The following is a 14747-nucleotide window of genomic DNA, read 5'->3' on the forward strand; positions in this document are numbered from 1 at the left end:
ATTTTTTTCTGTATTGAATGTAAATCACTAGGAATGTGGCAACTTGGCATATATCAGACTTTATTTTTATCATATTTTTACTGTTCATCGAGTCTGTAAAATATTTTGCTGATATTTGGATAACAACTTGACTGAAGTTCTCCTGTTCAAAATGCAGCCAACCAAAAGTGCTTAAGTAGAACTATAGGCAAAACTTTTTTTTTTTTTTTTCATTTTGGATAGAGTAAGGAAGGGTTATAACTCCTGTCAGATTATTTTTGGCCATTCTATTTTCCATGTCCCATTGTGGATATTTACCTTCACTTCCTGCCCCATAGCTAAAAACAGAAAGTGAGCGGGGGCACAGACAGCAATAATAACCCAAAAGGTGTTCTAGTCCATTTTCCACTCTATCTAAAACTAAAAAAAAGTTGCCTTTAGTTAAATATTTCTTACTTTTCATGTAGAATCTATATACTTAAATGTGGATTTGGGGGCTGCAAAATTGCATGCAGGCTATCACTTTCAGCCAAAAAGATTGCATGCCACCAAAAAAGACTGTTGCAATACTGTCTGTGCAGTATGTACAATATTCTTAGAGATACAAATAATACTTTGATTTTGGTCTTTGTTCTCAAAAGCTGCATGAAGTAAATGTTTTAGCAAATGAGGCTCCACAGACATTTATTAATCTGAATCATTTGTGCAGTAGGTAACATGTTCCTTTCATTTTAAATGTTTGGACATGTTTTGATTCCAAAAGCTAAATGGGAATGCGGTTAAGCCAATGAAGTCTAAAAAAAATTTCAGAAGTTTTGAAATGCTGTGTTTGCTATTTTGATTTAGGCCAGCCATAAAGGGTTCAAATCTCGGCCAGTTTAACAGAGACTGGCCGAGAGTCGGACCGTGTATGGGCAGGCTGAATGTACCTAAGATGATCAATCTATTGATTAACTTGGGCACAACCAGCCTGTCAGATTTTACATGCAATTATTGCTAGTGGCTATTATAGCCACTATCAGTAATCACTGTGTTTTTCCGGCAAGGATGGCTCCCTTTTTTGTCAGGAGAAAACAATGGCTCCATGGGAGGGATTCCCCATCAACACTGACTGTGTTGATGGGGAAATTAAGTGATTGAAATTTGCTCTGTCTATGGCCCGCTTTAGTGGAGTATTAGTTTGGTTCCACCAAAGACAAAAGGGGATGTGGCTTAGCCAACGTGTTCTACAAGAAATTGTAGAAATACAACTTATGTTGTGTGTGGAATGGTACGTCAACTTAATTCTAAGAAATTTACATTTTACCTTTTCTTGCACCATAAATGTGAATGTAGTTCAGCTGATAGGATATAAAATGCATTTTGGGAATATAAAGTACCGTATACTGTGTGTAGCTTGTCAAAAAATCGTAGTTAATCTTGTTGGTCCAACACTGAATGGGGATGTAATCTGGACAATAAGGCACAGCATAATATATATACAAAAATCCACGCTTAGGATAATGTGAACTGCTGCCTCCCTGCAAGAAGATATCACCTAGGTGAACTCCAAAACAGATAAAAAAGAATTAGAAAGGGGGGGTTGGTGCTGTTCTGTTAAAAAATATGTATAATCAGCAGAGAATGAAAGGCCCTGCTTATACTGATAAAATATGCATAAAGTGACATGTGCTGACAAATAAAAATATAATAAGTGTAAAGTGACATATGTTAGTAAAAAAACTAATAAAACCATATAAAACAACCAGTGCTAATAGAAAGGCATCAATCAGCACTAATGAAACTATTAGCTGTGAAAAGTGACATGTGCTAATCAAAAAGATTAAATATAAAGTGACTTGTGCTACCAGAAAAAACTATAACTGGTGCTAGTAATTATATCAACTTATAGAACTGACAGTGATTAAACCGTGATATGTATGACCACAATGTGTCAAATTCATAAATGAAAAACAAAAATCAAAACACAAAAATCAAAAACAATAAATGTCCATGAAAAAAGTTCCAAAAGTGACAAGTGCTTTTTCAAAATGGTGACAAGTGCTTCATCCAAATGGTGACAATTCATAAAAGTGCTGGCGGTGATGGCTGTGCTCCCCTTATGTGCTTTCACTCATGAGAGCGCTTCACCCCTGCAGGGGTACAAGCATATAGTAGAAGTACACTCCCGATCCTGGTGCTCCTCTGCTGGAATACTCCCCCTCGTTTGTAACACCAGAGTAGAAGCCCATCCACGAGTGAAAAAAGATAAAAACTTCTACTGCCTCCCCTCTGCAGCATCATCTCCAGCCAGGTATCCATAAAGAAGTAGGAAAAATCCACATAGCGTCACTCCGTATTATTTTTATTAAAATTAAAAGTCAATAAGTTTAAAAAATAAAAAGTTTAAAAAAGGGAGAGAGAGCTCCAGTGCTCTACCAATCTCCACACGGAACGCGGAAGCAATGCTCTCTTCGTTCTCCTCGCTCCGAGTGTGCGTTCCACAGATCGTACTACGAAAACCAGAAGTACCGGATGTGACGTGTTACGTATCAAGTTAGTCCCGCCTTACGCGTTTCGTCACACGGACGTCATCTGAGGCGCTGCCATCTTGATACACCACACGTCTTAAATCCCAGGTGGAGATGTTATTGCAGCCAATCACCGACTGCAGTTTACTATCAACCAATGGCCACATCAAAGCTAAACTTCAAATTGTACCACAACAACTAGTTTGACGGCCCCCAGGCGCCACCCAGTGGTGCAGAAAAAACATAACAACAGTATGTTCAAAGCCTAGATAATTTAAAAACTAGCACTAGGTGCCTCCTAGTGGTAAAGGATAAATATGTATAGCAGCAATGACACAACCAGCTGGATGCAATCCAGATATTACATGGTAAAGAGATATAAAAATGAAAATAAATGAAAACTACATTTAAAAACTACACCACTAATGCGCATGTGTTGTAAATGTGTGGGATAGAATATAAAAGAAAAAAATTATTACTAAGCAGAAAGAATGTAAAAATAATGTAAAAATAACAAAAATTACTAAGGAGTTCCCTATCCTGTTTCTTCTACAGGTAAGGGAGCGACCTTACGTACACTTGCAAATACACAATAAATACATAATTTAAAAAAAATAAACATATTAAAATCTATTCTGGAATCTTGAGGCCAGGTCATTAAAAATATTTGTTTGTAATGTATTACAGGAAAAGATACAGTTGTATGCAAAAGTTTAGGAACCCCTGACAATTTCCATGATTGTCATTTATAAAAATTTGGGTGTTTGGATCAGCAATTTCATTTTGATCTATCAAATAACTGAAGGACACAGTAATATTTCAGTAGTGAAATGAGGTTTATTGGATTAACAGAAAATGTGCAATATGCATCAAAATGAAATTAGACAGGTGCATAAATTTGGGCACCCCAACAGAAAAATCACATCAATATTTAGTAGAGCCTCCTTTAGCAGAAATACCAGCCTCTAGATGCTTCCTATAGCCTGTAATGATTGTCTGGATTCTGGATGAATGTATTTTGGACCATTCCTTCTTACAAAACATCTCCAGTTCAGTTAGGTTTGATGGTTGCCGAGCATGGACATCCCGCTTCAAATCACCCCACAGATGTTCAATAATATTCAGGTCTGGGGATTGGGATGGCCACTCCAGAACATTGTACTTGTTCCTCTGCATAAATGCTCGAGTAGATTTTGAGCAGTGTTTTGGGTCGTTGTCTTGTTGAAATATCCAGCCCCGGCGTAACTTCAACTTTGTGACTGATTCCTCAACATTATTCTCCTGTTCAATGTTTTTATTGAGATTTACATAAATAAGAACAATATAATATGAACAGTGGTACATGGGATACTGTCAAAATCACTCAATTTTTGATATTTTGATAAGTATATGAATTTATTGTGACTTACAATAAAGGATGAATAAATTAAAAATATATAAAAAAAAAAATAAAAAAAAGAGAGAGTAAAGTATATGAGCAATCTGTGTACTATAGATAGTATAAGATCGGGCTGAGAGCCTTTGATCAGTTTGTGGGCCCTATATACCATGCCTCCAGACCACCCTTCCACCCCAATGGGTTCAGTCTGTGGAAGGGTGGGGGCATTTAAACACGTTTGCTACAATGATAACCAGAGGTAAATTAAATGGAATACTGTATATTATAAAACAGGCTCATAACCCTCTTATTTGCAGAATTTGATTGCTCAAAATAAATATACAGATGCAATATGTCATACTTTTTGTGAATAGTAAATAATGTAATGATAGCAAAAGAGTATCCTAAATGTATTTATCATATAGAGAAAAGAAAGAGTAAGAAGGTAAGGGAAAGGGGTAAGAAAAACAAGAAGAAGAGTATTCTCTCCAGGTGGTGGCCCGGCACCAACACATATTTAGTTGGTAAGCAATCAAGATCCTAGTAGGGTAACAATAATGACTGGTCAAAATCATAGGAGAAGTAATGTTTAACCCATGGTTGCTAAATTTTGCAAAATTTATTAATGTTATTGTCCTCAATAGCTGTCATTTTGGCATATATGAGGGCTCTATTCATTCTGTGTTTGGCTTCCGCAACTATCAAGGTTTGAGATTTCCAAGCCTTTGCTATAGTTTGCTTGGCTGCAGTGCTAAGCTGGATAAATAACTGAAATTGAGTGCGGGTTAGCGTAGTGGGTTTCAAATTTAGGAGTGCCAAGGCTGGGTCTGGGGGAATAGAGGTTTCCAGAGCTTTACAGGCCATCACAAAAATATTCTTCCAAAATTCTTGGGCTACGGGGGAATTGCCACCATATATGGAAGTGGGTACCTGGTGTAGAACAACCTCTAAAACAGTTAATTGGGTATGTCGGGATAAATTTTGCAATTCTGGCTGGTACTAAGTACCATCGTGCTAAGACTTTAAAATTTGTTTCCAAAGCATAGCAGTTTGAGGAGGAATTCTTAGTGGCTAACCATATATTGGACCAGTCATTAGCGTCAAATACTCGGTTCATGTCCTGTGCCCATTTATCTGTATAAGAGGGTAGTGATCCATTATGAATCTCAGTAAGTTGTTGGTATAAAGATGAAATCAATCCCCTCACATGTGGGTCACTTTCACAAATACGCTCAAACTGTGACATTTGATTCATTGTTGAGCCTGTGATAAGGAGGGGAGTGTAGAAATTTTTGATTTGCAAGTAGCGACAAATTTCAGATTTGGGAAGTCCATACGTTTCATATAGCACCGGGAATACATGAATAGTGGTATTGTTGCTTAATTGATGAAATATAATTAAATTTGTAGAAGACCATGCAGAAAATGACTTTGGGAATTTAGAAGCAGAATAAAAGGCCAGGTTCCTGAGGAAAGAAAGAAGAGGATTATGTGGGGATTGGACATTACAAGCTCTGCTAAATTTATCCCAAATAGCCAAGGAATGTTTCGTTATGGGATTAAAAATGTGCGATCTATCTTTAGGTTGGAGCCATAGCATATTGGCCACTAGGGATGAGTCGAACACCCCCCGGTTCGGTTTGCACCAGAACCTGCGAACGGACCGAAAATTTGCACGAACGTTTGAACCCCATTGACGTCTATGGGACTTGAACGTTTGAAATCAAAAGTGCTCATTTTAAAGGCTAATTTGCTTGGTATTGTCCTAAAATGGGTTTGGGGACCCGGGTCCTGCCCCAGGGGACATGTATCAATGCAAAAAACACTTTTAAAAACTGACGATTTTCGGGAGCAGTGATTTTAATGATGCTTAAAGTAAAAAAAAGTAAAATATTCCTTTAAATATTATAACTGGGGGGTGTCTATAGTATGCCTGTAAAGTGGCACGTGTTTCCCGTGCTTAGAACAGTCCCTGCACAAAATGTCATTTTTAAAGGAAAAAAAGTCATTTAAAACTGCTTGCGGCTTTAATGTAATGTCGGGTCCTGGCAATATGGATGAAAATCTATGAGACAAACGGCATGGGTACCCCCCAGTCCATTACCAGGCCCTTTGGGTCTTGTATAAATATTAAGGGGAACCCCACACCCAAATTAAAAAAGGAAATGGCAGTATACAGGCTCTGTACTCTGAACAGCATTATACAGGCGGTGCAAACAAGACAGGGACTGTAGGTTTGTTGTTAAGTAGAATCTGTTTGTAATTTTGAACTGGTACATTTTTAACATGTTTATCTCCAGCCAAAAAATCTATTTTAAGCTTTTTGGAAAATATAGGGAAGGGTTATCACCCCTGTGACATTTGTTTTGCTGTCTGTGCTCCTCTTCAGAAGATTTCACCTCACTTTTTGTCCCAATGACAAATGTTTTTTGAAAGTTTGGGGTTTTTTGTGAAACAAGGATTGGTGATAAAGCATCAGTGGAAAGTAGAAATGTTTTTCCCATATTAACTCTTACAGGAGAGAATTTCCCTTCCTAGGGGTAGATTTCATCTCACTTCCTGTTGTCTCCTTCCATTTGCAAGTAGGAGTCATTTGTAAGTTGGATGTTTGAAAGTAGGGGCCTGCCCTATATACTCAGCAGAAATTTGGGCCTTAGGTGTTGTTGTGGCCACAACACTGTAAGCCCTCACAGGGCCCTGCTGTGAAATATTAGATCAAGAATTGTAATTACATGCCCCTGTTGAACAGGGGCTGAAAAATTGGGCCTTAGGCACTGGTGCTGGTGCCACAACACTGCAACCCCTCACAGATACTCTAGTTGGAACGCAGAAACGAGCCCTGCTGCAAAGTATTGCATCAAAAATTGTAATTACACGCCCCTGTTAAACAGGGGCTGAAAAATTGGGCCTTAGGCACTGGTGCTGGTGCCACAACACTGCAACCCCTCACAGATACTCTAGTTGGAATGCAGAAACGAGCCCTGCTGCAAAGTATTGCATCAAAAATTGTAATTACACACCCCTGTTAAACAGGGGCTGAAAAATTGGGCCTTCGGCACTGGTGGCGGCACCCAGAACCAAAAATGTTCTTACAAGCTATCAGCGTGATCATTGAGGAGGAAGAGGATAATTAATCAGGATAGTCACTCAGCATCAGCATAGGCAGTCTTTGAAGGGATCTGAGATTTTAAAAAAAAATTATACGGTTACATCAGCATCAGGTGCTTGGTAGCTGGTGGTGATCCAAGATTAATTTTTATGAAGGTCAGTCGATCGACCGAGTCGGTGGACAGATGCACCCTGTGATCGGTTACAAAGCCACCAGCAGTACTGAATGTGCGTTCCGAAAGAACGCTGGATGCAGGACAGGCCAGTAGCTCAATTGCATACTGTGCAAGCTCTGGCCAGTGATCCATCCTCAAGACCCAGTAACCCAGAGGAGTTTCGGTGGGAAAGGTGTCCAAGTCAGATCTTGCCCCTAGGTATTCCTGCACCATGTAAAACAGACGCTGGCGATGGTTGCTGGAACCGATCATACCTTGGGGCTGCGGACTAAAAAATTGTCTGAACGCATCAGTCAGAGGGCCACCTTCTCCCCCGCTCCTTCTTTGACTGACCAAAGCCTCAGCAACACGTTGTCCAGAAACCGGAGTTTGTAACTTCCCAGTCTCTGGGAACGCGTTGCACAGACCTTTCTGCAAGGCCTCCCGAAGATGTTTCATCCTCTGCTGCCTTTGCGACGGCAAGATAAGGTCCGCAACCTTACCTTTGTAACGTGGATCAAGGAGGGTTGCCAGCCAGTATTGGTCCTTCTTGATACCACGAATACGAGGATTCTTACGCAGGCTTTGCAGGATCAGGGAGGCCATGCAGCATAGGTTTGCTGAGGCATTCAGTCTGGAGTCCTCTGGGTCACTAAGGACGACATGGTCCACAGCCACCTCCTCCCAGCCACATACAAGTCCATGTGTTTCTTGGGACTGATCCCTTAAAGACTGCTGCTGATGCTGAGTGCCAGGCTCCACCTCCATACTGACACAATCCTCCTCCTCCTCCTCATCCTCGTCCTCTTCCTGTGTGATCGGCGGGCACGCAGGAACAATATCTGGATAAAGGGGGCCTTGAGAGCTAAGGAAGTCTTCCTCTTCCTGCCTCTGTTCTGCCTCAAGTGCCCTGTCCATTATTCCACGCAGCGTGTGCTCCAACAGGTGGACAAGGGGGACAGTGTCACTGATGCATGCACTGTCACTGCTCACCATCCTCGTGGCCTCCTCAAATGGTGACAGGACAGTGCATGCATCCCTGATCATGGCCCACTGGCGTGGGGAAAAAAAACAAGCTCTCCTGACTGTGTCCTGGTGCCATAGTCGCACAGGTACTCATTGATGGCCCTCTGCTGCGTGTGCAGCCACTGCAGCATGGCCAACGTTGAGTTCCACCTGGTGGGCATGTCACAGATTAGGCGGTTCTTGGGCAGGTTAAACTCCTTTTGGAGGCCTGCCAGCCGAGCACTGGCATTATATGACCGGCGGAAATGCACACAGACTTTCCTGACCTGCCTCAGGACATCCTGTAAGCCCGGGTACCTGCCCAAGAACCGCTGCACCACCAAGTTAAGGACGTGAGCCAAACAGGGCACATGGGTCATTTGTCCCTGTCGGAGGGCAGAGAGGAGGTTGGTGCCATTGTCGCAAACCACCATTCCTGCTTTAAGTTGGTGTGGCGTCAACCACCTCTGAACTTGCCCCTGCAGAGCTGACAGAACCTCTGCCCCAGTGTGGCTCCTGTCCCCTAAGCACACCAGCTCAAGCACCGCATGGCATCTTATGGCCTGTATACTTGCGTAGCCCCTTGAACGGCTACAGAGCACCGCTGGTTCCGAGGACAAAGCACAGGAAGAGGCCATGGAGGAAAAAGAAGAGGAGGGGCTGGAGGAGAGAGGTGTGTCAGAATCATTAGTAGTGGCATTTTGGAGGCGTGGTGGCGGAACAACCTCCAACACTACTGCATCTTGTCCTGCATCCTTCCCAGCTGCCAGCAGAGTCACCAATGCCCGGTGAAACTTAGGTAACGTCCCTGTCCATGCCTGCTGGACCATGAGTCAGCGGTAATATGCACCTTACCACTGACCGCCCTGTCCAGCGAGGCCAAGACATTGCCTTCCACATGCCGGTAGAGAGCTGGAATCGCCTTCCATGAGAAAAAGTGGCGTTTGCGTACCTGCCACTGAGGAACCGCACATTCCACAAACTCACGGAAGGGGGCAGAGTCTACCAGTTGAAAAGGCAGCAGTTGAAGTGCTAGCAAATTTGCCAAGCTAGCATTCAACCGCTGGGCATGTGGATGGCTGGGAGCGAACTTCTTTCGGGGGTGCAGCAGCTGGGGCATGGAAATTTGCCTGGTACAATCTGACATCGGTGTACCGAAAGCAGATTGCCCACAGGTACTTGGCTGTGACACACCTAATTCTACACCTTCATTCCTCTCAGTGCAGGTCTCAGAGAGGACTGAAGGTATAGTGGGGTTGAAGATCTCAGCTGATGAGGAGCAAGGAGAGGTCCTCTTTGTTCTTTAGTGTGGGTCTTTTAGATATGCTTGCCAACTAACTGCATGGCAGGTCAACATATGTCTGGTCAAGCATGTGGTGCCCAAGCGGGAGATGTTTTGGCCATGGCGAGATACGCTTGAGACATATGTTGCAAATAGCAGCGGTGCGATCTAATGCACTCATCTCAAAAAAGGTCCACACCAAAGAACTTTTGGAATAACACGCAGAAACAGCAGCGCCCTGCACATGCGGAGCTTTGGGGTGTGATGCAGTCAGTGTGCTGCCCTTAGGCTGGCCCCTGGAGGGCATCCTGCCTCGTTGGTGATGTGCCTCCTCCTCCTCCTCCTCTCTCCTATCAGGCACCCACGTTGAGTCAGTGACCTCATCATCCCCTCCCTCCTCATCACTGAAGCAAACCTGGCAGTATGCTGCAGCAGGGGAGCATGACTGCCAGATTGCTGTCCTTCTTGGGCACCCCCTCTGTCCGTGCTCACGTTACTGCCTTCCTCTAGCTCAGTATCATCATCAGAGCCTTCTAAATGCTGGGCATCCTCCTGGAGCATGTACCCAACACTGTGGTCAAACAGTTCGAGGGACTCCTCAGGAGGACATGGTGGGGCTAGGGAAGGAGTCACTGATGCCATTGAGCTGAGGAAGAGGCCGCGTTGGCAGCTGCTTTGCCAGACAAAGTACCCTGAGCATGGGCGAGAGAGGATGAGGAGAATGAGGATGGCTTGGTCATCCACTCGCCCAAGTCTTCCGCATGTTGCAGCTCCACATGGCCAGCTGCCCAAAAAAAGGCCAAGCATGTCCCACGGCCACGTGCTGATGAGGATGCACCGTCTCCATGACCAGCACTGTTGCCTCTAGACACAGAGCCTGCTTGCCCTCTTTTATTGGCTTGTGACTGTCTGCCTCTCTTTGTTGGCCTTCCAGACATACTCATGGCCTGTAGCTGCACTAAGCTGGGATATATATATATATATATATATATATATATATATATATATACTGATACTGCAGCTAGCAAAATCAACTGCCCGCCTGTAGTATGAGAACACCACCCACCTTCTACAGGTAGCTTTAGCTAAACACTGTGCAGAGCTTGCAAAAAACAAACTTGTAGCTTATTTAGCTGCCTGTGGTTGTGATAGGATCAGGAAAACACCACCAACCTTTTACAGGTAGCTTTAGCTGAACACTGTGCAGAGCTCGCAAAAAAATAACTTGTAGCTTATTTAGCTGCCTGCGGTAGTGATAGGATCAGGAAAACACCACCAACCTTCTACAGGTAGCTTTAGCTGAACACTGTGCAAAGCTCGCAAAAAAATAACTTGTAGCTTATTTAGCTGCTGCGGTAGTGATAGGATCAGGAAAACACCACCAACTTTCTACAGGTAGCTTTAGCTGAACACTGTGCAGAGCTCGCAAAAAAATTAACTTGAAGTTTTAGCTGAACACTGTGAGGAGGATGCATTACACTAACTTGTAGCTTTAGCTGAACACTGTTTAGAGGACGCACTACACTAACTTGTAGCTTTAGCTGAACACTGTGCAGAGGTCACACTACACTAACTTGTAGTTTTAGCTGAACACTGTTTAGAGGATGCACTACACTAACTTGTAGCTTTAGCTGAACACTGTGCAGAGGTCGCACTACACTAAATTGTAGCTTTAGCTGAACACTGTGAGGAGGACGCACTACACTAACTTGTAGTTTTAGCTGAACACTGTTCAGAGGATGCACTACACTAACTTGTAGCTTTAGCTGACACTGTGAGGAGGACGCACTACACTTAACTTGTAGCTTTAGCTGAACACTGTTTAGAGGATGCATTACACTAACTTGTAGCTTTAGCTGAACACTGTGCAGAGGTCACACTACACTAACTTGTAGTTTTAGCTGAACACTGTGAGGGGGACGCACTACACTAACTTGTAGCTTTAGCTGAACACTGTGAGGAGGACGCACTACCCTAACTTGTAGCTTTAGCTGAACACTGTGCAGAGGTCACACTAAACTAACTTGTAGCTTTAGCTGAACACTGTGAGGAGGACGCACTACACTAACTTGTAGCTTTAGCTGAACACTGTGCAGAGGTCGCACTACACTAAATTGTAGTTTTAGCTGAACACTGTTCAGAGGATGCACTACACTAACTTGTAGCTTTAGCTGAACACTGTGCAGAGGTCGCACTACACTAAATTGTAGCTTTAGCTGAACACTGTGCAGAGGTCACACTACACTAACTTGTAGTTTTAGCTGAACACTGTGAGGAGGACGCACTACACTAACTTGTAGCTTTAGCTGAACACTGTGAGGAGGACGCACTACCCTAACTTGTAGCTTTAGCTGAACACTGTGCAGAGGTCACACTAAACTAACTTGTAACTTTAGCTGAACACTGTGAGGAGGACGCACTACCCTAACTTGTAGCTTTAGCTGAACACTGTGCAGAGGTCACACTAAACTAACTTGTAGCTTTAGCTGAACTCTATGAGGAGGACGCACTACACTAACTTGTGGCTTTAGCTGAACACTCTGCAGAGGTCGCACTACACTAACTTGTAGTTTTAGCTGAACACTGTGAGGAGGACGCACTACACTAACTTGTAGCTTTAGCTGAACACTGTGCAGAGGTTGCACTACACTAAATTGTAGTTTTAGCTGAACACTGTTCAGAGGATGCACTACACTAACTTGTAGCTTTAGCTGAACACTGTGCAGGGGTCGCACTACACTAACTTGTAGTTTTAGCTGAACACTGTTCAGAGGACGCACTACACTAACTTGTAGTTTTAGCTGAACACTGTTCAGAGGATGCACTACACTAACTTGTAGTTTTAGCTGAACACTGTGAGGAGGACGCATTACACTAACTTGTAGCTTTAGCTGAACACTGTGAGGAGGACGCACTACCCTAACTTGTAGCTTTAGCTGAACACTGTGCAGAGGTCACACTAAACTAACTTGTAGCTTTAGCTGAACACTGTTCAGAGGACGCACTACCCTAACTTGTAGCTTTAGCTGAACACTGTGCAGAGGTCACACTAAACTAACTTGTAGCTTTAGCTGAACACTGTGAGGACGACGCACTACACTAACTTGTAGCTTTAGCTGAACACTGTGCAGAGGTCGCACTACACTAAATTGTAGTTTTAGCTGAACACTGTTCAGAGGATGCACTACACTAACTTGTAGCTTTAGCTGAACACTGTGCAGAGGTCGCACTACACTAAATTGTAGCTTTAGCTGAACACTGTGCAGAGGTCACACTACACTAACTTGTAGTTTTAGCTGAACACTGTGAGGAGGACGCACTACACTAACTTGTAGCTTTAGCTGAACACTGTGAGGAGGATGCACTACCCTAACTTGTAGCTTTAGCTGAACACTTGGAGGAGGACGCACTACACTAACTTGTAGCTTTAGCTGAGCACTGTGCAAAGGTCACACTAAACTAACTTGTAGCTTTAGCTGAACACTATGAGGAGGACGCACTACACTAACTTGTAGCTTTAGCTGAACACTCTGCAGAGGTCGCACTACACTAACTTGTAGTTTTAGCTGAACACTGTTCAGAGGACGCACTACACTAACTTGTAGCTTTAGCTGAACACTGTGCAGAGGTCGCACTACACTAAATTGTAGTTTTAGCTGAACACTGTTCAGAGGATGCACTACACTAACTTGTAGCTTTAGCTGAACACTGTGCAGGGGTCGCACTACACTAACTTGTAGTTTTAGCTGAACATTGTTCAGAGAATGCACTATACTAACTTGTAGCTTTAGCTGAACACTGTGCAGAGGTCGCACTACACTAACTTGTAGTTTTAGCTGAACACTGTGAGGAGGACACACTACACTAACTTGTAGCTTTAGCTGAACACTGTGCAGAGGTCGCACTACACTAACTTGTAGTTTTAGCTGAACACTGTTCAGAGGACGCACTACACTAACTTGTAGCTTTAGCTGACACTGTGCAGAGGTCGCACTAAACTAACTTGTAGTTTTAGCTGAACACTGTTCAGAGGACGCACTACACTAACTTGTAGCTTTAGCTGAACACTGAGCAGAGGTCGTACTACACTAACTTGTAGTTTTAGCTGAACACTGTTCAGAGGACGCACTACACTAACTTGTAGCTTTAGCTGAACACTGTGCAGAGGTCGCACTACACTAACTTGTAGTTTTAGGTGAACACTTTTCAGAGGACGCACTACACTAACTTGTAGCTTTAGCTGAACACTGTGCAGAGGTCACACTACACTAACTTGTAGCTTTAGCTGAACACTGTGAGGAGGACGCACTACCCTAACTTGTAGTTTTAGCTGAACACTGTGCAGAGGTCTTTGGCTTTGGCCAATTACAGCTCCCTCTACTGACGGCGCTGTGATTGGCCAAGCATGTGGGTCATAGTGCATGCTTGGCCAATCATCAGCCAGCAATGCACTGCGATGCCGCAGTGAATTATGGGCCGTGACGCGCCACACGACTCGAACGCAAAGCTCATCCCTATTGGCCACAGAGATAGGGTCACTGTCAACTGATTCAATTTGAACCTAAAGGTATGTTTCCACCATTGAGTGATATTTAGGAAGGGGTGATAGTCGTGCAGCATAGTAATAGGAAGTGAAGTTTGGCAAACCTAACCCGCCATTCAATTTTTTGAGATACAGTGTAGTTTTAGAAATTCTGAGTTTAGTGTTTCCCTAGATAAAAGACATGACTCTACGTTGTCTGAATTTTTAAAAATATGTAGGTAACGAGATGGTAATACGCTATATAAGTATAAAAATTTTGGTAATATCGACATTTTTATAGCATTGATCCGTCCCAACCATGATAATGGAAGAGAGGTCCATTGTTTCATATAGCCTGTAACTTGTTTCAGTAGAGGAAGATAATTAGCCGCAAATAGATCTTTAATCGAGGTTGTTAGTTGTACTCCTAAATATGGGATTTGATGGGTAACCCAGTTGAAAGGTAATGAGGTTTGGACGTGTCGAAGTTCTGCTTGTGGCAAAGATATATTTAACACATTCGATTTTGTGGGGTTAACAAAAAGTCCAGAGACTTGGGCAAATTTTTCCAAGACATTTAATAAGTTTGGGGCTGATATATGGGGATGAGATAAAAAGCTAAGAACATCATCTGCATAAAGACATAACTTGTGCTGATATCCCCCAATTCGATTCCCTTAATATCAGGATGAGACCTAATTAATTGTGCTAGTGGTTCAATAAGGAGAGCAAAAAGCAATGGGGATAGAGGGCAACCTTGCCTGTCCCTCTTCTAATGTCTAACATTGCAGATTTATATCCCGCATAT

The sequence above is a fragment of the Aquarana catesbeiana genome, linkage group LG01 (genome assembly GCF_042186555.1).
Source record: "Aquarana catesbeiana isolate 2022-GZ linkage group LG01, ASM4218655v1, whole genome shotgun sequence".
NCBI classification, from domain to species: Eukaryota; Metazoa; Chordata; class Amphibia; order Anura; family Ranidae; genus Aquarana; species Aquarana catesbeiana.